We start from the raw sequence: 25,556 nt of genomic DNA, 5'->3' as shown, positions 1-25,556 counted from the left end.
TGTGAGAGGGAGGGGGGGGGGGGGGGGGGGAGTCAAGGGAGACTAATTGGTGCTTGTTTAAGCTTTATCCTCGCAGCCTGTATGGCAGCAGCTGGCCTGAACTGCCTGGCTTGGATAACTTGAGCAGTTAGTAAAGGCAGTATAAACACAGGCACGCACTACAGAGCCCAGGGGCTTAGCATTGCAGTTATCATAAGGTATTCCATCTGGAGGTGGAAAAAGCAGCCCTTACAGGGTTTCTTTATCTCGAGGCTGGCAACGAGTGCAGAGTGAGTGACATATTTCCATTTGACTCATCTGTTGTCAAAATGGTGACACCCTTGAGTCACATTAAAAATGAGACCTTGTAGCTGCATTGGCCCATCATTCTGGTAAGCATGGAGCAGATGTTTGTCGGTTTTTTTTGGTTTTGTCCTCATTAAGAAAATTATTTTTTTCCCCTCCCTGAGATGGGATGAAATTGATTAATGCCATCGCTAATGTTCTGGGTTAAAAATAACAGGACAACCTGATTCAGGTGGAATGCTGGATGTTAGGTGTAAAGATGTTCAAATAACCTGCTTTACAACTATATAAAGCCTTAAAAATAAAATTCAAAAAAAATTAGTGCCCAGTAGCCAGATGGTTGGAAAAGAACACCCCACGATCAATGAGGCAATATGTAAATATTTTCGATCATTACCACAGTACTGCTGTGTTGACATTGAAATTCAAAGTGCTATTCCATGGGACTCCTCATTGATCAGCAGATGAGCTCTGATAAAACGGAGGATAAAAGCACAGTACTGAGCAGCATTATGGATTGTGGGTTTCCTTGACAAGGACAGGCTTCCATCAAGGTCTACGAATGGATTTCAAACCCTCTTTAAGCATGTTACTCAGACACTGTGTTTCTTCCCTGGCTGTTGAGTACTGATTAAATGGTGTATTATTTCTTGAGCTGCTTTCTTTAAGGTGAAATACTGCATAGCTGACTAATTCTTCTGTGCTAATTGCCACATTTATATGGGAAGGGGCAAGGTGGAAGCTGATGTAGTGTTCTCTGCTTGAAATATACCTAGCTAGAAGTGACTGGAAAGTAATATAAATCAAATGGTTGAATTAAAATAAATTTTTGAAAAAAAGGTTCTCCTGAAAGCAGGCTGTAGAGACCCTGTCTGGCTGATTCACTTAGAAATCTTCACAGGGGTGATAGCGTTCTTATGCATAAAACATGAAGTGCCTTTAGCATACACAGGTGCTGAACCCACCAAGAGGCTTTTTCTTTTTTTCCCCCCCCTCCTACCTCCACTTTTGTGCTCCTGGAAAAAAAAAAATCTCATAGGTTATACTTCTCTCGGAGGGAGTTTGAAGCTTGATTCTAAATAGATGCTTATAAAAGCTGCTTTTTAAGATCTGAATCGGTAACTGCCCACCTTAAGACAATACCATGCCTGTGCAGAGCAGATGCTGCTGTTTGCAGTTCCTGGGATCCCACCGTGGAGGCAGGAGGTCATGCTCTGTTCGGGAAGGTGAGGTGTCCCGGAGGACATGGGGAACAGGTTGCCTCTGTCAATGTGTGATGTTAAATGTGAACTCCTCCCACTTTACACAGACTGATGTGAGGTTCGTAAAAATCTTCTACGGGTGCATATAGAGGGTAGGGTTTGTTGTTTTGGGGTTTTTTTAATGTATTTTTCTTGCAGCCTAATCAGAGCAATCCCTTGGGATAAGGGATAAGGATATCCCCTTATTGTTTCAGGGTGACTAACTGATATGAGAACAGAAAACACCTTCTCTGAGGATAAAGGACTCTTGTGATTATCCCTGGTCTGAAAAGGATGCTTCCAAACCACGAGCATGCAGTGTTTGACCACAGCTGACACTTGTTAGGGTTTAGTATTTATTAATGCAGGTTGTGCAAAAGCAGTAGGCTGAGCTAAAACAGCTGTGGTGTTCACTAGGAACAGTTTGCTAGTTCATTTATCCCTGCAAGATAGCGCTGTCGGTGTCTCTGACTTTGCAGAAACGGCGTGCGAATCTTGCTTTCTATTGCCTTTGCCCTTGCTCGACTGGACTCTGATCTCAGGCGTGAGGCCAGTGCGTTCCCGTCTGTGGTTGTCACCAAGTGTGTTTGTTCAGGTAACGGCGAGGTGGGAACTCTGCCTGTCTCACCAATATAAAGTGTTTTAGTGGTGGCAGTGATAGTACCTCTTAGGAGGAAGGACTGAAAAGTGGAGTGCAACACATCAGTTAAGCAGAGAAGCCAGCAGAAAGCATCTTATAATTAATTGCTCTCCACGGAAAGGTAAATGCCAGTTCAGTTAGTGTAATGTAGTGTTCTCAACGTTTGTGCTAAAAATGAGCTGCTTGCCACCGCCTGGGTGGTACCTCGTCCTCCTTGCAAAACGTATTTGCATGTGAATCTGTCTGCTGATAGCTGTGGTCTGCTTTCATGTACCTCTCCTGATGAACTATGGTGCTGCTCCAGAGCCAACTGCCGTCTTTGCATGGGTTTGGTTCGGAGCCGCTCGGATGCCCAGAGACTTCCTTGGAGAGGTGCTTCCCTGAAAGCCTTTCGAGGGAGGGAGGAAGTTTGTAATTCATCTTTGTGCCCAGAGACTTCCTTGGAGAGGTGCTTCCCTGAAAGCCTTTCGAGGGAGGGAGGAAGTTTGTAACATTCATCTTTGCAAATCACCCATAATAAAAATGTCCTTCTAGCCTTTTGGGAACTCTTGCATTAACTCACGTTTCTCAGTGTTTTTGTTGGGTTGCTTTTTTCTGGTGGTCTGCTTTGGATGAGTGTGTTCCTTTTTTAATAATGCTGAAGTCTCCTGCACTTCAGTAGTATAATTTTAAAACAGAAGCAGTTTTAAGTGTGTATTTGATTACCACTTACCACAAAATGTTTCTGAAATGCAGACAGGGTTAATGATTATCAATCTAAAAGAGGCTTAAAACTGATAATTTTAAAGTTTAAATTTTGCATTGGTAATCTGTTCTCACACCTAAAAATAAGTAAATTAAGAATAGCATCAGTGAGGCCTCTGCAAACTGCAGTGACTTTACAAAGTGGTGACTTGGGACTACAGTCAAGGTGAACTGTGTATAGATTATTCCAGAAAACAAGTTTTATAAATATGTCATAATGTCCCACACTACGTTAATTACCTGTTACTTTCAGTGTTTACTGTAGAGAAAATGCTGGTATTTACATTTTCCCAAAGGCAATACTTTCAGTTCCTGTTGTTCAGAAATGTTTTTGCTTTTAATCACTTTTGATTTCAGTACTGTTAGCAAGTGTCTAGAGAACTCTGTCTTTCTGTTTGGAATAATTGTTTCAGACTTGCTGTCACTGAAAATAAGGTTTGTCATCCTTCCCCAATCTACAAAAAAGGAAGAAAAACCCAACCCTGAAACAAAAAAGAATAAAGCGGGTAGGAAGATTGATTCTCTTAAATTGAGGAGGTTTTGAGTCTGCTCTTCCAGGTTTGCATAGCTACCCAGTGAGGCTTTCAAGATTGCCCTCACAGTGGGTCAACCGAACACTGAAACTCTTTCTGAAACCGTGGGTCCAGGCCCCTGCTAATTCTGAGAACTGTGCTCTGCTCTGCAAAACCCGTGAAACGGAGCAGGGCTCTGGGCTGACTCCATTGTTTTAAAATTTATTTACTTCAGTGTAGGTTATGGTGGATGTTCCTTTCGGGAGGATGTTGTCTAGCGTATCCAGCATCTATTGAAACTTGTCTAACTTGTGAAAGAAAACCAGTGTAGAAGGGGTGTTGACAAATCCCCAACACACTTGATGAGGAGTGAATTACTATATAGTGAGTGATAAGACACAATCAGACTAGATGTATATTGGGTTAAAAAAAAGTAGATATAATTAATCCTTTTAAAAAAGAAAGGTAATGTGAGGATTTTTGTTTACTTGCAGATCAGTATGGTAGAATGGCTAAAAGGACTAATGAGACGCTTTCTTGGAAAAGCGTTTAAAAGTTCAAATGCAAAGCAAGATTAAAATGTTATATTTAAATATATTTCCATCATACAGATTTGAATAGGTGATTTAGAGAGAAAATCCTTTGGGCTTTAAGTCACTGCATTGTGTTTAACAGTAGGGGAAGAAACACTTTAAATTTCCCTTTATGAAAAAAAATTTTACTTAAAGGATTCCTTAAGAATTTAGTGGGTTAATTCTGCCCCAAAGCACGCACACAAATTCTTGACACAGGTTTATATCTATCAAATCATCAAATATTTTTCTTCAGTTGATTTCAAGATGTAATTTTAAAAGTAGTAATGATTTTCACTGTTAATTTTGTTGTAAGCCTGCAGAGTCCATTTTATTTATGATCTGGTCTTGACTGTATTAATAGTGGGAACAAAAGCAATAGTCGATAAAAGAAAACTAAGGTTCAGCTTTGTAGCACGTTGCAGTCGTATTTGGGTGACACCAAGGCATGGCATCTAGTGAATAGGTAAGACAACTGCATCTATGTACGTGTGTTACAAATACTGAATCGTAGCTCATCCTGGATAGCGGGATCGGGTTGGCTGTTCATACTTGGTGCTTTCAACTCTCGAAGTGCCTGGCAAAGCTAAGCAAATGCTGTAATACCGTTGTGTGGCAGGAGTGTTTCCTCTGTGCTGTGCACATGAGGACGCAGACGCGTGGTGGCTGCTTTGAGACCGCAGTGGAAAGCTCTCCGTGAGCCAGACCTAGCACATGGGAATCGCTTGTCTTTGAAACTCAGATCAGACTCCTAAGCCTTAGGTCTCCAGACTAGCCCTGTAGTTTCCAGTCCAGACAGATCCACATCTAATAGTTGCGTTGCGGAAGGTTTTGAGATGGGTTAAACAACTTGATGTCCAACTCTTTCAACTTTTTTTTTTTTTCTCTTTAAAAGCCAGCCTGGGAAAGTAGAAGTGGCATTTGGGCTCCATGCGGCTGGCTCAGCTGTGAATCAGCAAATGACGTTAATAAGCATTTGTGGACTAAATATATTTTTAAGCTGTCTGGCTGCTTGCTCTTGGTGAGATCTCTGAGATTAATGGTCCTGAAATGTTACTCTCGTTTGTTCTTCCTCCGGGATGAATCTGACCTGTGCAAGCACTATTATTTTTTTAAATTGCTGTGCAAGAAGGTACAAGAGTAAAGAGCGGTTACTTTTTTCTTAATTGTTGGTAACACATAAATCTGTCTGTTAACTGAAGCAGGGTATCGCAGCAAAAAGTGTCAATGTTTTTTCCAAGCATTTCAGTTCTTTGGTGCAGGGAGCAGAGTATATTGGTGTTTTTTTCTTTTTTGTAAGTCTTTGGTTGTGGGTGCTGGTCTTAAGGCTTGGATCCAGGTCCCAGTCGAGGAGATGCCTTTTTTTGTGTGGATGTGGACCCAGATTTGCATGTTCTGGTGCAGAACACAGCTCCTGCTACAGGGAAGGACGACTGTGCTCTTCCTGACCTGAACGGGAAAGGAAGATTTCTGCTGCTGGGGAGTTAGTGAGTTAAAGGCAGCTTTAATCTGAGCGGGTGGTTTTCGGCAGTGTGTGGGAGCTGCTGAGGCCCCGTCCTCCCCGCACGCATAGCCAAGCTATCTTCTGATCGCTGTCGACTTCCTGAAGCCGTGCTGGCTGCCCGTGGGTCACTTGTCAGGGAAACGGCTGCAAATACGCCAGCCTTCCCTTCTCCGTCTGCCCTGTTAGACCTCGCGCTACCGAGAGCCGTTGCTCAGTTCTGGCTGTTGCTTGGAGGACAGCAGGGACAGACAAACCGAGGATAAGCCAAGAAATTAAAGAAGACCTGAAGGAACTTGAATATACTTGGGGAGATCTAAGAAGAGAGGGGAGTGATGGCTGGGAGGGGGGAGCACATGTGTGCGCCCTAAAGTGCAAACCAGATGCTTTAAAAGCAGCATTAAAAACAGTTTCCAGTGGTTGGAGGTAATGATGAGGCTCTGCCTGAAGGAATCTCTTAGAAAGGCAACCGGCTGCTTGGCATAACGAAGCAAACCACGTGAGCTGCTCGGCAGGTAATGGTTGCAAGTTTCTTCTGGCCCTCAGCTCTCCTGACAGAAATCAGCCTTGGGGGAAAGCAGGTAGCGGATGGCTGGAAAATGAGGTGTAAATGGTCTGCCTGGGGTTGACGTTTCCCGAGCTGTGTGGGAAGGGAGCTGGATCTGTCTTCCTGGGCGCTGCCAGTTCATCATCCCTGTCTTTGCCATCTCCTGGGCCTGGCTGCTCGGCGCTCTGCGGCAGCCATGGGAGGTGCCTTCTCCTCACTCCTCCTCCAGGTGTGGAAGGACTTGTGGGGTTTATAAAGGCAGCTCCAGCTCTGTTTCCACCCTCGAATGTGGGATCGTGCCAGGTCTCTGTGGAGCTATCCGCAAGAACGCTGCGATGTGATGGTTTTTGTCTGTGATGATGTCCCCTTCGTGGAAATCGTTCAACACTATATTTAAAAGGGAAATGCTTTAGGGGGAAGTTATGATATTGTACAGAGAGAGCACATGAGAGTGGTCAGTGCAACGCGCGCGCGTGTGGGTTTTTTCTTTTTTTTTTTTTTTTAAATTTCCATGAGTTAGAGATGACGATGACTCATGGCTTGGAACGCACTTTAAATCCCTGAGGTGCTCATTGCCGCCTACTATCACGTATTGAATTTCTGACATACCGGAGGGATGTCTGCAGAGAAATTCTGATGTGCAATTTTAAAATGTTGTAGCTTTATGTTGTTTGCATAGGAGCCATTAGCATGGTATAACTGTGAAAATAATGCAGCTTTATTCTTGCTGTTGATTTCCCATGGGCATGGCAGTTAAGCAACTGTGTTTTATCTTCCTCTAGGATGTTGACACATGTGGACCAACAGTGACATCCTTTTTCAGCAATGCTGTCTTCACTCCCTCCTGCACTCAGAAGCATCTAGAGAGATTTTTTGCAGAAGGTAGGTTCTGGCATTTCAGCTGGATGGCTGTTCTTTTTCTTCTATATCAGAAAAAAAAACATTTAGATGTTACTAGGGAGAAATGGTAATGAGTCTGACGGATACTAGCTCGCTGCTGGTGAGAGAGGGGATTAACCTTAGTTTGGGTTCCACTTGAATAGATGCTCAGGGGGAAATGCAATAAAATGGAGTCTGGATGAATGGCTGTATGGGTTGCCTTTGAGAAGGGCTCGGCAGTCACAGGACATGGTTGGCTTAAATGGCAGACACATGCGTATTGGTAATAAACCTCTTTTTAAAGAAAACTCGTGCTCCCCGCCTTTTTCTGCTTAGTCAGCACATCCTTCTTTATTTAAAATCTTTTACATAAATAAATTAAAAGGGAGAATGGTGGCACAGGATGTGCAATTAGCATAATTTTTTGTGTGTATATTTAAATCTGGGAGAAGGGAGAATGGTGGCACAGGATGCGCAATTAGCATAATTTTTTGTGTGTATTCTTGTGTGGGTCTCCCCCCCCCCAAATTTTAACCTTTTTGCATTTTATTGTGTTGAAATACCTTGTTGCATTTTATTTGTGTTGAAATAAACAGTGTGCAGCCTCTGGTACTACCATAAAATTGTTGTTCATTTCTACCCTTTTTTGCCTTTTGAACTTTTAATTTGCTTTACATTGCTAAGAGGATTGACAGGCAGAACTTCCCCAGTAAAGAGTGTAGATGGGGAAGGAAGCACCCTGTGGTGTTTTTTTAACAAGTAAATTTGAAGAGATTTTACACTTTCTATGAATGTGTGTACCTGCTATTCCCTTATGCTCTAACCTTTGGAGTGTTGCTTGTGGGTTCACTGTGTATGGTCCAGCTCTCACCAAACCTCTTTTGTGTAAGTTCTAGAAATCTGTATCATAGTGTTACATTTGCCTACAAAATTAGTGGCTGAACAGGAGTTTTTCAATATGTGGGGAGTCAGCCTTTACACTGACTCTGTAGTTTTGCATCTTCTTATTTTCATCCAGTACATTCCTCACTACTCATTTCCTCTATCAGAAAGGGTGTTTTTAACTCTTAACTCCACCAGATGTTTCTCTTTGTGGTGATACTGTGGTATAGCAACTATGCATTTTTGCTGCTCGATGCTAAAACTCAAAAATTGCTGTTTTTTGCTTTAACAGCAACGAATTGCTGGGAAGAACAGAGAAAGGATAAATGAGTTTGGATCTGAGACTGTTCACTTATCAGACCGAAACGTGTTTTCAGTTTCTCTGAATTTATACCTCAGGGTTGGAGTAGTTACACTGAAACCGCAGTGACACCAGCTCTGTATTAACATGCAATATCTTTACCAGAAATCCTTGAAAACTAAGGGTGATTTGAATACCTTAGTTATCTCCTGTCAGGAAATTGGCTCGCAATGAATTCATTGCCATTCCCCAGGTCGATTCCTTTCCTGAAGCCTCTCTCTTCAGGATTAGCAGAGCCAAGGGCCAGTCCGGGTAGGCTGCTCCCAGTGCTGCGGCTTGTCCCTCTGTGGGATACCCGATTTCCTCGGGAGAGAGCCCAGCAGCTTCTCATGCGCCCACCGCAGCTCTCTGAAGGAGCTGCGGACAGGTCTCTCTGGAAACAAAAGCTGCTGTCAGCAGCTTTAACAGAGGAGTTTATGCTCTTAGAGGCATTAATTGCCATGTGCTGAGGGAGAACATCTATGCCCCAAGAGCTTTGCCTCCCTTGCTTTAGATCACGCACTCCCCCTTTGCTCCCCTGTAGGCTGCTGTAGAGGAGAGTGTGTTTCTCTGAATTAGTGGTAACAGCAAAGAAGAAATGCAATCCTTAGCAATGTTTAGGGTTTGCTTTGCCCTGAGGCTGTGGCTCTTTTCATTTCACTTGCCTGAAGGACTTTACAGGGCTGACGATCCTCAGTAAGAGAGGCGCCCAAGTGGTCATTAATTTTCTGGGCAGGTGAGAGGAAACTGCCTTCAGAATTGTATTCACAGCAAGATGAATCCGTGCGGCTTGCGTCACTAGAGAGCAAGTAACGTCCATGGATTGGCAGGTGAGCAAAGTAGGGAGAAAAATGGGTTTTAAACCTTGTCAGGGAATGCAGCATTCATGAAAACAAAAAGCTGAATAGCAATGTCCAGGAAAGTGCTGTAGACACCGGGTAATTTTCCCCTCTGTTCTGCCAGCATCCCTGTGCAGCCCTTTGTTCTTCCAAACCCGGAGGCTTTGAATCCAAACTGCTGGACGGAATGAAAATGATGGGAGGAGGTTCCTCTGCAAGTCATACCTGGGAGTATTTTGCATAGAATTATTTCAAAACCTAGGAAAGCATCCTCAATCCCTGGTGCAAGCAGAAGGGCGGAGCAGAATCCGAGGGGCATGTGTGTGTACGCAAGCTGTAAGTGCATGTGATGTTCAAAGCGTGGCTGTGGGACCTCGGCAAGAAGCCAGTGGGGGAAGCAGTGTGATAGGGGGAGATGGAGGATGCTGATGCAGAATGAGGAGGTACCTGTTGCTCTGTCCCTCATCCTCACCTCTAGCTGTCCAGGGGCACTGCGCTGCCTTTTTGTGTTTCCACCAGTCCTGCAACCGTAGAAGCCTGGATGGGGTAAGGAGTGAGTGTTTCCCTCTGTAAGAAGAGGCAGAGACTGACATTGGGCAGGAGGCTAATATATAGGAGAGGGGAAAGTAGATGAGGTGAAAGCAGGTGGAATTACAGGGTGCCTTAGCCTGAGAAGATGTGAGGCAGGCTGGGGACAGAGGTCTTGTGCACCGGGGAAGTGATGTCCCCTCTAAACCATTTGTGCACATCACTGGAGGAATGTATGGTGTCCTGTCAAAAGGAAGCACAGGTTTGCTTTGCAGTTGGTTCCTTCTAATGCCCTTCTAGCACTCCCTGCCTTGCCTGCAGCACCTGCCTTTGTGCCTGTGCCACACTGTGCTGTGATTTTTAGGTACATTTCCACCCCTGGCTGTGTAATGTGACAAGATTTTCCCCTTCCAGAGCCCTGTGCACTTTTAGAGGTACACAAATTGGGGCTGAATCTTACTTGTTCTGTGTCCTGTACTTACCAAGGGACCTACTGTGTGACCTATGACGTGAGAATTGTGCCCCTTGTAAGGGGTGAGTTTATGGAAACCGACTGAATGCAGAGAAATCTATCCTCATGTTGGATCCTTCGTAGACTATGCTGCAGAGCACTTTACAGTGAGTTAGATCAAGGTGATAACGCTTCAGAGAGCTGGGTGATGGCTGCTTTTGTACTGGCAAGGGGAGGAACCCTGTTTGGCAGAGTAATGGAGCAGTACAATTGTGGCGTTCCCCTATCTCAGTGTGTAAAGGTTGTGGGTTAGTGTGGCACTTGTTACAGTGCGGGGCAGGGAGAAGGGGGAGCTGCTAATAGGTAAGGGAGGGGGAATGGGATCTCGTAAAGGTAGGAAATAGTTACAGGTAAACTGAGTTATACCTGACAGTCTACGACATAAATGTTTGGAAAGGTACAGAAGGATCCCTCTTCAAAAAAGATAGTCTCCGGTATTGTCTGGCACTATGAAATTTCTAGTGGAAATATGGGCGAGTTTTTCTTTCGGTTGTTTTCCTTCTCTTACAATAGAAACACTAGACACGAGGAACTGTTTGGACATACGTATTTAACTGGGAGGAAAGAGCTGTGACACTGGTGTGGTTGTAACCACAAACTGACAGTTTCCTGCTGCAAGTAACTTTCTATAGCTCTAAACCTCGTTCATTTGTGTTTGTGCTGTTTAAATATCTGAGAAAGATTCCGCTGCTTCTAGGCTTCTTGTTTTTGACAAAGTCTTTGTTATAGTAATTTGGGGGATGGTGGCATGAAGAGAGATCGTTACAGCACTAATACAAATTCAGGTGAAGTTCAGAAGGTTTCCATATTTTACAATCTTGCATAATATAAACGTCAAGAAGTAACCCCATTAAATATGTCAGACTGGTTTTGCAATTACATTTACATGTACAAAGTTCTCTTTATTTCTGGGGAGAAAGGACATAATCATGTGAACCTACCTGTGTGGCTGAGACCTCTTCATCTGATATTTCCATGGCATCATTACTTGCTTCTGAGTCTCCTACCTCCTCCCCATCCTTCTCCACTGTGATGTGTTAAATATCACAGCTGCAAAAATGAGGGCACGTTTTTCCCTGCTGTTCCCATTCCAGCTGGAAAACTTGGACAGATCCTTCCCTTGTGGTTTGTGATACTGTAAATAAAGGCTTGGGAGGTCACACGTTTTCCATCTCAAGTTATTTTGATTCCAGTGCTGGAATGGGGGGGGAGGGAGGAGAGAAATAAAACTAAAAAAAACCCCAAGACCCCAAACTGTTCTGGCTTATTGTGGGAAAAAGAACTCATTAATGCAAAGGGAAAATAATTGGAAAAAAGGCCTTTACAAAGAAGACTTAGTCTTTGACTAAAGCTGAGACTTGGAGAATTATGGTCAAAGATTTCAAAGGAATCTTGCATTCAGCTTTGAAATAAAAGTTATCTACAAAGCAGAGGCCCTGAACACCAAGCTCCTGTGATCTGGTGCTGTTCCTGGACGGTTCTGAAAAATTTGCTGTCTAGCTTTAAAGGCATATTGGTGTGACTCTATAAGCATATTGGTGAGTAATTTTACCTATGTTCATATGAATATGGTTATTCATATGCTTAAATGTCAGTTAAGTGGGCTTTTAAATATGGAGCTGAGAAATTCTGGTCATAGGACTCACTGGCTGTGATGCGTCTTGTGGTTCGGCTAGCCTGAGTCGCTGCTTACAGCCCAGGGCAGTGCCTGATGGTCTGGGGCACGGTGGGTGGAAAACACGTAGGCACACTCGCTTGAGATAAATGACACAGTTCAGCCTTCTGAAAATCAGCACAGAATTGCGATGTGTTGTGGTGGCTGTTACTGCTGTTGTTCACAGCTGGTGTCCTACATCTGGCAGGCTTGGTCTCCTCAGCTGCGTCCCTTTCCATGCTGGTGTTTGAGGCTTTGAATATTCACAGAAAACACTGCTTAGGTTTAAATGCATTTTTCATATTTTTGCTTTTGATATTCGTTTAATCCTGTTTTGCATTTACTAAGAAATGAGCTCAGAACAAGGTCCGTTGGGCTTTACTACTGGGTGGTGATATGCAGAGTACGATTAATATTGGCTTACAGTGGAGAAACTAAGTTACTGGCAACTGTGCCGCTTGCTTTTGTTGAGTTTTGAAGAGGCCTTTTCCTGGTAAAGATTTTTTGTTTTTTTTTTTTAATCAGAACAGGATACAAAATGTGAATATAACTTGTCACTACAGAACTCACATTGTACCTTGACACTACAGAAGTATTTCTTTTTCCATAAACTGTTATATTTATAAACATACAGCAGGAACAAAAGAGAAGCATTCCACATCTAGATGTTAATTTCTGCACAGGATAGTCTTTTGATTTGATAACTTTTCTTTTCTTCCTTGATCTTCTTTTGCATTTTTTTTTCTTTAATGGGCACATGACATATGGACATAAAAAATAATGGCCCAATTTCACCCCTGCTGTAGCTCATTGACGTCATTAAAGCTACAGCAGGGATGACTTGGCCCAGATTCTTTAAAAATAAGACCTGATGAACAACCCCTCATGGAAAAGCTCTGTAGAGAAGGTTGTCCTGAGCATAGCATAGAGCACATGCTATGCAATTCACCGTGACAGTCGATAAAATTCCCGTTGGTGCCCCTCCTGTGAAATGGAGGTAGGACCCTTCCTGGAGGGGACAGCAAGGCATGTGCTTGCAGACCTGCTTTTACCATACCTTAATAGTGTGATGGAAAGGGGCAATTAATGAAGTGAGAGAAGGTCACTTAAAGTAGAGGCAGATCTGGGTAGAGACGTGACTTGCTTGGAAGACGTCAGAGATGTTTTCTCTGCCTGAGGACTGGGCTTGCATGTGGTGAGCCAAAAGGTGGAAACCATGGTAGAAATGATCTGTGGAAAACTGTTGCCTTGAGCAGACTTTTAGGAAGACGGTTTGTATCTGTTTTTGTCTTTTTGTACTTTTTCCTCACTGCTGCCCAGAGGTAGGGTTCTCTGCAACATCAAAATATTGTCACACAAGGATTAGCCATCTGAACATGGCAGCTCTGCCTTCCCTGACAAAGGGGCACTCCCAGGTTCAGTATCTCAAGGTAGATCTAAGGTGCAGCTGCTTTTGCAGGCCATATTGCCCTTTTTATAACTCGGTGTAGAAATAGAAATTACAGGGAATATAGGTGAAAGAAGGCAATGCAAATCATGGCGAAAATAGTAGATTTGACCTTGACTTAAATGCTCAGTCTGAATTAAGCTGAAATGTACTTTCAGATCTGAACAAACTGAAAACGGACAAATGTGAAAGGTTCTCAAGAGCTGTTGACTGCTTTCTGTTTACTAAAATACTGGTAGCGATTCATGGATGGCAGTTCTGAAAATCTTTATGCTAACTTACGAAGTGAGCGTTTTGCTTGCAGTTATTTATAACTGCAGGAAGAAACACCCTTTAAAGAGCAGTCAAAGCCCCAAAGCTGTATCTGTAGTGGGTGAATGCTTGATCACTGTTTGTATAGCCAGTATTCATTGCCTAGGGCATCTTTAATTTAACGGAATTCTTTGTTCTTGGTGGCAATAACTGTATCTGGCCAAGACAGGTTCTCTTGCAGTGAGTCCAAGAAATCAGATAGTTCTTTTTCCGATGCCAGACTCTTCTGGTCCACTGAATATAACTGCAAGAACACATAGTTCCCAAGAAGGAAAATGCTTACTGTGTTTTTGGTGACAGCTGAAGCTAACTTGAGGGAGGGAAAGATGGAGCGAATAGCACTCTTGCCTGCTTATGAGAGCATGTTCATTTTAAGGGAATTCAAGTCAGAAAGTTTTTTGTAGTCAAAAGCCAGAATAGTGTCAAAGTGACATTGCCTAGTATAAATAGTGAAGGGAGAATTAGATCTTTAAAATACATTCAGTCTTTTGATCAGTCATCCAAAACTCTGCTGGTAAGACAGGGAAACAAATCTGGGCTTAACCTGATAAATGTCCTTCTAACGGTGGAAAAAGTCAGAGAACCCGAGAATTTAATTCATGATATCCAGAGAGACCATGCAGCGGCTGGCAGCAGACTTTTAAGGAAGAGTATTAATGCTAGTGGAAATAGAGGGGGAGAAGGTAACTGAAAGCTCTGCAGCCTTAAGGGCTTTTGGAAGCAAAAGATGTTTGATGTAATGCAGATAAGGGTGATGCTAGCTTCTTTTTATTGCATAGAATACACCCTTATCTATGAAACTATCCTGCTTTGAGATTCTCTTTCCTTGTATTGTCTTCCTTCCTTCATTTCAAGCTCCCTTATATCATTGTGGGTAGACCTATTTAGGGTCTAATCCTACTTCCACTGAGGCCAAAAGCAAAACTTTATAGATTTGAGGAGAACCACCCTCTAGGACTTCAGGTGAAACCCCCACCGTCTCTCTCCAACCAGACTGATGAGCAGCATGGGTTGAATATTTTTGCCAGATCCAATAAATGCTTGATTATTGGAGAGAGGGGTTGAAGAGAGGATTCTACCTGAGTAAGAGAATGTATGAAAATCCTTAAATTGTTTATCTTTTTGACTGACCCATAGCAGTTAATTTTCCAGAGGCAGGCTACCTGTGATGGGTCTTAGTGGTGTACAGGAATGATAAATTTCTGGGGTATATGGTATAGAGATCCTTATCTTAATAATCAGAAGTGTTTCTTTGGCTGAAAATAGGATTTTTCAGGAAGTTGTAAAGTTGCTAATGGGCAGTAGCACACTGTTCTGTATGCGCTTATACAAAGCACATACACGCCTCTAAATCAAGGCCCGCTTCTTTTCTGAAGGCTGAGCGGAGCACATCTCACGCAGCACTCTGAGGCAGTGCTGGGAAATTACGTGCTACAGCCAAGTTTTGGTTTATGTCCTTTGAAACATCAGTGTGTGGATGTGCACATTGCACAAATGTCCCCAGGGTGTATGTAGGTTATCAGTGAGATTAACCTCGGCTGAGCCCTAGCACTAAAAGTGTTTTGACGGTTGTGGCTGCATGGCGTGACCGCTTCTGATTGCATCTCAGCTTTACAGCTTCAAGTGGAAACTGTCCAAAAAGTACCAATTCTCACTGAGGCAGTATGTTCTGCAGTACAAGTTTGCGTTAATCTCTGTGCATGGACGTGCTGGCTGTGAGCAGAGAGAAAGATGTACCAGCAGATGTATTGACAGACTCTCTTGTGTATCCATTTTGTTTATGAAGAATGATGAGTTGAAATCAATATGCAGATCAGGAGTGCTCTGAGTATCTAAAGAAAATCCTTTGACTGTGCTGTTTCTGCATCATCCCAGCAGTTGTGTTTATTAAAAAAAAAAAAAAAGAGAGGGGGATGCAAATACCATATTTATTCAGGTTAGAAAAGAGTATGGGGATGGAGCCCTAGAGAAAAGGGGAACCGTTACATGCTGAAGGAGAACTTTCAGTTTATTTGACTGGAAATTTTAATCTATTCTGGATGATTTAACTGTTAAGCTCTAGAGCAATAGGCTCACTTCAGCTCATCATCTACTAAGTGCTTAGGTTCCACGGGGTGCTCTTAAGTCCTGTAGAGACCCGTAAGGTTCAGCTATATTCTTAAGAGCTCATGGAGAGTAACAAAGAATGAGGAAAGGGAAACTTTCTGGCAGCACTATTTGTGTTTATAAAAGAACTGTCTAAGAAAATAACCTTGAAATTAATTTGAGCTATTGCCTTGATCAATGACTCTAGTTTGTCTACTAATTCTTCTGTGTATAGCTAGAACACAATCTACCAATAAAAGTTCTTTTCTTTTTTATTATTTTGAGGTTTATTTTGATGGATTATGTTTCTAGGTAACTGTTGAAGGTTATTTCTGGGAAACACTGCCAGAATGCTTATTAACATGTGACTAGACCCAGGTAGAGTCCCTTTTGAAGATTTGGCTGTTCCTGTGCATCCTCAGTGAAGGGCAGTGACTGTGCTGAAGTGTGCGAGTCCTCCCAGTTCCCTGCCCACGCTGGGCCTGGAAATAACTCTGTCACTAGTAGAAATGTCACAGCAGGAATGACTCGCTGGATGTGCCCAATTCCATTTATCTAAATGAGCTGTGATCTTGGATTTATCATGCTGTTTCATAGCTAAGATAAGAGGCACATGAATGAGATTATTGTTGGAAAAAAATAGAGGGGCGCTGATATAAATACTTCTGTGAGAAGTTTAGCAGAGCATTAGCAAGTCTTTTTATATTTATGAACAGCAGTGGTCAAAGTAGTATCCTGCAAAAGATGCTTTCCACATGATACTAACTCCAGTCATTAAAAAAACATGAATCGGATTAAAAAGTGTAGGGTTTTTTTATTTGCTTTTGAGTCTTCAGATGTCAGCGCAAGCTTTAATCGGCAGCTGTGCTGGTGAGAAACTACTGCGTGAAATGGAAGCGGAGGATGTGGGCAGAGATGCTCCCGTCTGAGTGGCTTAGGGGCTCCCCAGCACCCCAGGAGGTTACTGCCCCACAGGTAATCTCCTCTCAAGGATTATATGAGCACTCATGTCTCTTTCGTGGCCGTGTCAGCAGTAGCCAAGGGTGTCCCTGTGGTTTGTGGAGCTGAGGAGATGTTCAGCGGAGGGGCTGCCGCGTGGACGGTGGAGGTAGGTGCCCAAGAGCACTCCTGCCTGTGCGTGAGACTCCTGGATAAGAAGGTGCAGCACTTGAGCCCTGGCAGAAATATTACAGGTCTTGTGATGTCAACAGTTGGCAGCTGGCTGTATTGACTGTACGGTCTTTTAGGCAGTCTTTCAGGTGGACATTTTTAATGCTACTTCCTCTCCCTTCTGGTCATTTCCTCTGCAGGTGGAACGAACTTCTTAAGCCATTTCTCTTTTGTTTCAAGTCAACCTTTTGGTCTGTGCTCCCCATTGCTTTGAGCACCCTACTGCATTTCCTGGGGCTCAGGGGAGAGGCTCTGAGGGAGATACAGCAATGACAAACATTAACATCTCAAAATTTTTTTATGTGTGTACTTAATATGCAAAATGTCATCTGCTGTAATTGATTTTGCTGTTTTGTGTCAGAGGCAGTGACGAGCAATTCTCTGCCTCCCTGTGTTCTGAGGATACGGATGCTCAATTTTGGCCTGGTACCAGTGATTTCATTGTGAGGAGCCAGAAGCAGCAGGGCATGGAGGGCGTCCCCTCGCAAGGTCGTGGTGGGTAGAGCCCTACTGCTCTGCAGAGCTGAACTTCCGATAACCTGGAGGGAAGGGACTGTCCCAGCACTCTGACTGTGCTGGAGGGGCTTCTTAGCGCTCACGTCTGGGCGGATGGCTGTTTTCTGCAGGTCATGGTCAGGGCCAAAGGTGTATTCCCTGGACAGGATGGCAGGAGGTTCAGGAGGTGGGACGGCAGGAAGCAGTTTCATGATCCCGGGCTACTGCTGGTGGAAAACTGCCCTTGCTTTTGGATCTGCGCTTGTTCTGTGTTGGCGAGGATTGTGTTTAATTTCGTGGTATGTTCAGTATAGTACCTGAAGTCTCTAGACAGCTGTACTTAGTCTTATTGCTATCACCATGGCTGTTTACTAGTGATAAAGGACAAGCTGAAGAGGACTAGGGTCCTGATACTTGGGAACTGGGCAACGCTTTCACTTGAGATTGTCTCTTGTAACAGAGCGAGTTGAGGCAGTATGTGGATCTGCTTTCTTGAAGACCTAAAATATGCTTTTATTGACGCCTTGGGTTTTGTGAAATCATGAGGGAAGAATGTAGCAAAACCACTGGGAAAACTTCCCCTCCCCACTTCTTAGTGTTGTCTTAATAGGTGCCTCTTATCAATTGAAATAGCTCCCTGTGCCGTTCCCTTTCCCTTTCTTTCAAATATAAGCCAGCCTGTATCATGAATAAATATGTTAAATTAATAGTACGCTTGCTTTAAATCAAGTGGCTCTATTGTTGTCAAACCTGTTTCTGGTAGCTCTGGGAGGTATTCTGCCCAGCAGAGACATGTTGATGTGCTGGTGTTGCATCGTCGGTGCTGCGGCCATCTGACGTTGGTCTTCCTCTCACAGAAAAGCAGGATTTAGGTAACTTACCTTACACAGCAGCCTTTCGTAATTCTGCCTGCCGTGCTAATTTAAGGGAAAGCAGCAATTCTCTAGCTCCTTTCATGAACGCCAATCATGCATGCCCTGGCTGTGCCACCTACCAGCTTTCCTTGCCTGCGGAGTCTGCCTCTTTCCCTCTAACATATCGAAGCCTGGCATAAAAGTGGAGCTTGGGTGACTGCAGGCTGCCTGCTGGTTTTGGCAGCCTTGAGTCTGAGTGAGTGCCGAGGTGTCGCTTGGGCTATTCTCAACTAACCCCTGAGCTAATGGACACCGCTTCCTGACGTAAAAGCAGACGAGGAACTCTGGCCAGGGGCTAAGCTACATCAAGCTGCGCTTTCAGAGGTTAAGCCGATTGCGGATCTCTCATAAATAAATCTTTCTGTATTAATAAATAAATGCTTGCAATAGTTGCTTTATTATACTGCACGGAAGGTTTCGGAAAGAAAAATTTCCCGAATGAGCCATTTCTGCAGTCTCTGCTGACTTTTAAAGATTGGTGTCATTAATCGAATTCTGCCTCTTCCATTAGAATGGAGCGTGCGCTCTTCTCTGGCACGTACGGTTGATGCACTTGAAAGAGTGTGGGAAGAGATAAAATATTCAGAGCTACTTGCATTGCTTCTGTGTCAGTCGGGTTACTGGGTTGTTTTGGGGAGAGTGGACAGCCTTTCAACGTGACTGTCTTGTACTTGGGTCTTTGAGAGTGGGAAGGTTTCCCGGCTGAAGCTCATGTAGCAGTTGTTGGTTGGCTGCTGCTGACTCATTCTTCCTGCAAAATTTCTCTTAAAAGAAAAATACATTGTCTATATGTTACAAGTAGCCGGATTCTTCTTTCTATAGGGAATGATACTTGTTGGAAATCGATCTCACCTAATCCAAAGCATTGCGAATGTAATAATTAAGATCTGCTTAATTTCCACACTTGATTGGTGGGGAGACAATAGCTTGTTCTTTGAAACTGTGCTTTGTCTTTTGAAAATAATCTTACCACTGTTACATAAATGCCGTATTGCAGCCCGCCCTTATTAGCCACTGATTAGAGGGTCCTTTGTGAAGTGTTGTCTGTTTCTGACATAATTTAATTAATATGGAACCAGTAAAATTCCTATGGAAACAAAACAGGAGCAAATTTAATACCAGATAAATGTGTGTTCTGGGCTATGAAAGTGAACACAAAACTAATTTCTTAATGGGACCGCTAGAAGAACAAACAAATCTACAGAGACATGGTTGTATGCCTCAGCTAGAAATGTATGTTTGTGGATATAATTAAACTTTAGTTAATAACATATTGTCCTCAGTCTTGGCGAAGAACTGTATTTGGGCTGTGGCTATGTGTCCAAAGCATTTTTACTAGATTAACTTCTTCGTACAGCATGGTAGAGCTTTCAAAGCACTTGCAGATCTTGGGTGGCTGGCTTGCATTTCAGCTTGTTCCTCGCATGGCTCGGAGAGCACGATGAACCCTTTCCTACAGATGGATGATGGAGAAATGGGCGACTGTCCCTGTCACTGACCTGCTGTAGGAGGCAGTGGGCGAGTTGGAGAGAGAGTCTTCCATAGCGATGCGTGAGGAAGGGTGAAGTGTGAAGGTGATGCTTCGTGATTCACTTCTTGCATTGCAAATCCTGTTTCGTAAGTAAACTGCTTCCACCGATGCATTAAATGATTTATTATCTCTCAGAGCTTTTCTTCACCCTGGAAAAAAACAAAAGATGATCGGTGTTCTTTAAAGCTCTGTGCGGAACATTATATGATTAAGTTGTAATTTTGAAGTGACGCATTTGGGCACATAATTTTCAAGACCATCTTTGGTTTCAGGGATCATAAATACTGGTTCCAGCCGTAATGAAGTGCTGTGCTACTTACTATGTTCCTATCATTGTGTGTATCTTTTGTTTAAATTATTAAATCACAGTGGCTATCGCCATAATAATGTGGTTGTTTTATGTCTTGGAACAGGGGAAAATAATTTTATTTAGTTGGAATAATGTAATTGTAACATGCCTCTGGGTTTGAGTTAAAGGGGGAGGTGGTGCAGGTGGCTGGCAAGACAGTGCTGTTCTCTTGATGATTTTCTGCAGCAAATTCCACTGCTGTGGAGTGGCAGCATATTTGTTTTTAATGGAACAACTTGTGAGCAAACACTGGGATGTTTATGATGACAAGGAAAGCACTTGAAAAATAGAGGCTATAAAATCCCACTCGTTAAGGGTAGCAACATGTGTAATTGGCTCAGTCGGGTACATCTCGAGGGAGGAGGTGTAGATCTGAGATCCGTCTATGCGACTGCCCAAGCCATTATGGGCAAAACACTTAACTTCTTTGCACCTCTGAAGGCCATCTGTAGGGTAAGCAGCTGTCTGCCTGGGTGGTTTTATGAGTCAAAGTGCCGGGGAAGGACTCGGAGATCCTCTGATGCAAAATGCTTTACAGGTACAGTATTTATTTCCCCTTTTGAAGGGAAAAGATGCGTGATGGTTTCTTGAATCAGGATGACTGCACCAATTCAGATATAATTTGATAAATGAAGTATAAAGGCCCAGTGAATGACCTTCTGTAGAATACAAGAGTGCCTGAACCATTTGTGCTTTAAATCTTGCTCTACATCTTTGTATTTCCTGCTCATGCTGTTCATTAGTCTCCTGTGCCCTGTTGTTCTTGGGCTGATAATGGATAGCTAAGTGGTGCATGCTGAAAAGAAAATTTCTGTATAAATATAAGCGGTGTGCTTTTCTCTGCATAAAGTGTCTTGTGGATATGGGGCAGAAAGCCGCCCATTTTCCCCTCTTCTGTGTTTGTAGCTGGGCCGTGAAATGTATTAGTTCTCTCTACATATCCCCTCAAAGTCCAGTTTATTAAGGCATCCCTTCCTCCCTGTGAAACCTTACACTTCTGTGGCTGCAGCACAGACTGTGGTTTCTTTCCAAATGAATCATGAGGGTTTTACAAGCTGTAAAACTTCTCTGGAGAACTTAAGGGTGTGATCGGCTTATAAGCGTGGATGAAGTTTTTGGTTTTGTTTTTTTGTTTGGGGTTTTGTTTTTTTTTTTTTTTAATTTTCTGATTCGGGGCTGAATATATCCTGAATATCTGTTTGATGCTTTTGATTGCCAGCAGGAATTTTTTTTTTTCCCCCTTCAGATGGCATGCAGCATAATCCCAGGCTCTTGCTGCGGCTGCCCACAAAGCTTTGCTGGGACTCCCTTGAGGACTGGGTGTAGGAAGCGATAAAACTTTATTAGTGTTAGCTCCTTTAGTTTATGAAAACTTTTTATGAGGAATAAGCTTATGCATTTGGAGAACAAAAGTTGCCCATTTCTCTGGCTGGGCTTTGCTTAAGGAAAATGTATCTTGTTCCCTGCCTTACCGGCTCTTTGCCCAGCCCCAGGGCTGCTGCCCTGTTCCCCGTGGAGGCTGATTTGACAGTCCAGCTTAGTCCAAGCCACTTCTCTCCAGGTCAGTTTGACCTCCTGGCGTTCCCTGTTGAGGCGTGTGGCGCAAGAGCCCTGCGAAGAGTGCCGTGGGTTGGGCAGTGCTTGTTCCCTCAGGCTCCTCACCGTGCCTGGTAAGCTCTTCTGGCAGCGGGGTCTTATAGCTGGGAGACTTTGCGTGCTGGTGTGTGCTTGCCCCACTGCAAATGCAGCGCCAAGGTATGTGACGTGCAGTCCTACTCCGTCACCACCTGGACTTGGAACGTGTGAGCAGTCCTGGGGAGAGCTGGCACGTCCTCTCTCGTCTCTGGCATGTGTGCTGGGCTGGGAAAGTCTGGAAATCAAGGGTGTTTCCAGTAGTTTTGAGCTCTGGGTAGGAGCCTGCTAGGTGCACTCCTTGCACAGTGTCACCGATAGCTCCTCCTGGGTTTCTGCAGGCAGTCCCTCTGCTCTGACTCAACAGGAAAGCGAGTTGGCTGCCCAAAGAGAGACATTCTCTGGAGTAGGGCACTGGCCAAGAAATCTGGAGCTGGCAAAGAACAAACCAAGCAGGTCGGAACTGTCAGGAGCTCTGGGAAATTAGAGGGAAATCTTTTTTTTTTTTCTTTTTCTGGCATATGCCAAGAGTAGGTGGTTCAGAAGGGGAATACCTGGCACAGCATGATGGCAACTTACCCAGCTGCCCGAACAGGATACTTTTGCCAGGAGCCTTTGAACCTATCCTTCTTGGTGTAAATAAAATCAAATAAATAAAATACTTGTTACTACAATTAAAACTAAATGAGTATGATTACCTTGAGTCTCTGGATGCACCTTACATGGTCAGCACTTGCTCCTTTCTCCCTCTGCAGGCAATTAATGGAGAAAGAGGGGACTGTCAGTGTGCACAGGCATCAGCCAGGCAGCATGAAGGCTCATAATAACTTTATCCTATTATAAGAGATATTTTTATGGTCTGAATTTTTTACTTTACTTTCCCCCTGGTGAGAGAGAATTACTGGTGATGGTAGTTGGTAGACCAGCTCCTGGGAAGCACTGAATGGAGGAAGAATTTATTGAAGGAAATGTGTGGCAAATTCCTTGATAAGCATTTTTCCTTATTTAAAGAGGTTGTTTATAACTAAGAGATCATTAGCACCCAGGAGGTAATTTTGTTGTAGCAGTACCTTATTGAATGAAAGCTTGGTAGTCTGTTTCTAGATGGAGGCCTCAGGAACAGCCCCCGGATAATACTGTACCTAAGCTTCCCCCCCCTCTTTTTCCTTCATTAGGTGGAGGTTGATGCAGCTCCTTCCCATGTAGTTTAAAGAACAGTTTGGTGAAGTACATGTCAGCATTTGAATTATGCTCTTCATTTACTGTAGCCAATTCTAGTAGTCTCACCCCTAGGGCTTCTAGAAGGTTTCTTGACAAATCTTCTCCCCCACCCCCTGCAACTCAGAGACAAAAACCCAAGAGCTGCTTTGCATGCTGCTTTGCCTCTCTCTCTGATACTGTTGGAGAAATTCTGTGATTTTTGCAAAGGATACTAAAATCGGGGAGGGGGGCAGAACTACACTGTAAAGAGTCCTGGTCAGGTTACTGCTCACAGCTCTCCCTGTACTAAGGAGCAGTCAGAACTCATCAGTGTAAAGCCTTCCACACCAAGGGAGTAAACACAGATTAACCGGTAAGGGATGCTAAGCATTCTGCATCCCTTATGTGAAGTGGGTTTTGTTACTTCTGGCTTGAATACTGACCTAATACTAATAATCCTATACTTAAACATACTGCCAAATTTTCCCTAGGGTAGCAGTTAAGAGGTGGGGGGAGAAGTGTATGGCAAAGATTGAGGATCATTGCTAGAACAGAGTACCGGTTTGGTTTAAAATAATCTTTCATGTGCTCAAAGAAAGGGTAATGTGTTCCCACTTACCTCCACCCTAAAATCTCTCGAGTTGTTGCTGCAGGATGGCTAATGCATAAACCTCTTTTGGTGGAAAAAATAGTGAGGAAGGTCATGCATATTTTGCATCTTCCTCCTTTTACCCTCCTCCAGTTAAAGCATGTTTGGGCTAGAGTGCACTGAGCTACCCAGGTGCAGAGGATATTATGGATTCTCCATATTGCTAGCCCTAATTTTAGCTACACTCTGCATGGTTCATGCCAATACTCACCCACTTGCATTTGCACTTTTGGTAGCAGTCATTACACAGTGTGAGCTTCACACATGTGCCGCTCCTCCTGGAGCTCAGCTGGCAGCAGCAATTTGTATTCCCCACAATAAAATAGTGGGGTTTGCGTGGGTAAGGGACTAGTGGGAGGATGCTCACATCTGTGAACGTGTCCCTGCTGTGCTGTGCTTGTTGCAGCCTGTTGGAGGCAGTTGGATGGGAGGAAGGGGAAGGGAGATCTGTAATTCCCTTCTGCTTTTCATTGAAGTGGAGAAATGGCTCTGCATTGCATGTTATGTTCTCTCATGCACTTTCACTGTGAAAGGACTCCCAGTCCAATTTGTCAAGGCAGAGACTTGACATGAGTCCAAATGCCCTTGACAATAGTCTCTCTGCTGTCAAAACCTTTCCTTCTTCTGTGATAAAAACAAAGCTCCTGAGTAACACTTCTCTCCTTCCTTCCTGTGACTCTTAAGGAAGACTCAGCATCCCGGAGTTGTTCTGGGGAGGAAGTTTTTTTTACTGTATTCAAAACACTTACCCATTTTCCATTTAAAAATTTGACAGAGCAATGCATTCAAAACAAGATATCCAAATAATTTCTCTGTGGCTTTATGCTTTCTTTAATTGGACCACATAAGATTTTATTTACTGATAGTGTCCAAAGGGAGCTGTCGAAATATTGCAGAAAGAGTGAATGCGTCCATTGTGGTAATGTGCTTTTGATAAATGCATTATGGCATAGTTATGAAGTCAGGAAGAAGCTTTAATTACTGTTATGAAGCCATTAGAGTCTAAAGCAGCAATCTGAGCTCTTCTTGCAGTTGTGTTTTATATTTCTTCACCGAAGACTTCAGCACAAAAAAAAAAAAAGTGCTTGTTTTAGAAGATAATTTATGCCTTTTATTTCCTTTGCTTTTTTTAAAATGGTGCAGAAGTGACAGCGGGTACTTGAATATGATAGCAGTGAGCTCCATGGATTCACGTAAATAAAAAATACAACCTTTACACCGAGCACGTACTGCTCCCATTGGCAGGGAAGCCAATGCCGTATGATCTGCTGACTGTTTTCTCCTATTACTTATACCCATATAGCATAAGAAATTGCTGAACATGGTTCTCCCATCTTAAAAAAAAAAAAAAAAAAAAAAAAGAAAAGAGGAGGCGGAAGAGAAGAGGGGGGGGGGGGGGGGGAAGGCTGGTCTTGGAAACTTTTTATTAATGAAAAGTGCTTTGGGAGATCAGTCAGTGTTATAACCTACACATGGGGTCAACAAATTGTCCCTGGAAGGCTCTGCTTTTCACGTCAGCTGTTCCCCGCAGCACAGCGCAGAGCCTGCGCTGTCTTGCTCAGGTCTCTCTTGACAACAACCACAAAGCAAATTATTTGGAGCTGACTATTCTTATACCAAAAATGTATGCAAAGGAGGGGTTTAGTTTTCAGATGTTTATTATCTTTTTATCTTTTAAGTTATTCAGAGAAAGACTGTTTAATGCTCAGTCACCTGTTTTGTAGATGTTCTTTGACTCTCCAGTAGTGCATTATTTATAGCAGATGTTAATTTAATAGAGTGAACTTTATTACCCTTCAGGATATAAGCATCTTAATTTAAAAAACAAAACTGACGAAAACATAGTTGTAAATCAAAGGTTAACAGGCATAGCAACGTGAAGGTATTGCTTGCCCGGTTGTTAAATTGATACTGTGCTGCTTTCTTAAATGGAATATTTCTTTAGTGACAGGAAGGTTAAGTACAAGTTGTACTGTTATGAGAAAGGAGGAATGAACCTTACTTATTAGTGTTTTTCTAAAGCTGATTGCTTAAAATAATTGCAGGTGCAACGTGGTAGCACTGATGCTTTTTACAGCAGCTTTGGGAAGTGGCTGG

At 43.3% G+C, this 25,556-nt stretch overlaps 1 protein-coding gene across 1 annotated transcript in view; it reads left to right on the top strand.

The window, feature by feature from the left end:
• The first annotated feature begins 6,842 nt into the window (after positions 1–6,842).
• Positions 6,843–25,556, top strand: part of PITPNM2 (phosphatidylinositol transfer protein membrane associated 2) — a 125,565-nt gene continuing 106,851 nt past the window's right edge. Inside the window, exon 1 of the mRNA XM_009283918.2 lies at positions 6,843–6,924. The gene's annotated coding sequence lies outside the window, so the exon portion shown is untranslated. The remainder of the gene's footprint in view (positions 6,925–25,556) is intronic.

Source organism: Aptenodytes forsteri, unplaced genomic scaffold (genome assembly GCF_000699145.1).
Source record: "Aptenodytes forsteri isolate BGI_AS27 unplaced genomic scaffold, ASM69914v1 Scaffold118, whole genome shotgun sequence".
Classification (NCBI taxonomy): domain Eukaryota; kingdom Metazoa; phylum Chordata; class Aves; order Sphenisciformes; family Spheniscidae; genus Aptenodytes; species Aptenodytes forsteri.
The sequence above is the reverse complement of the archived record's forward strand: the minus strand, read 5'-3'. Positions and strand labels throughout refer to the sequence as shown.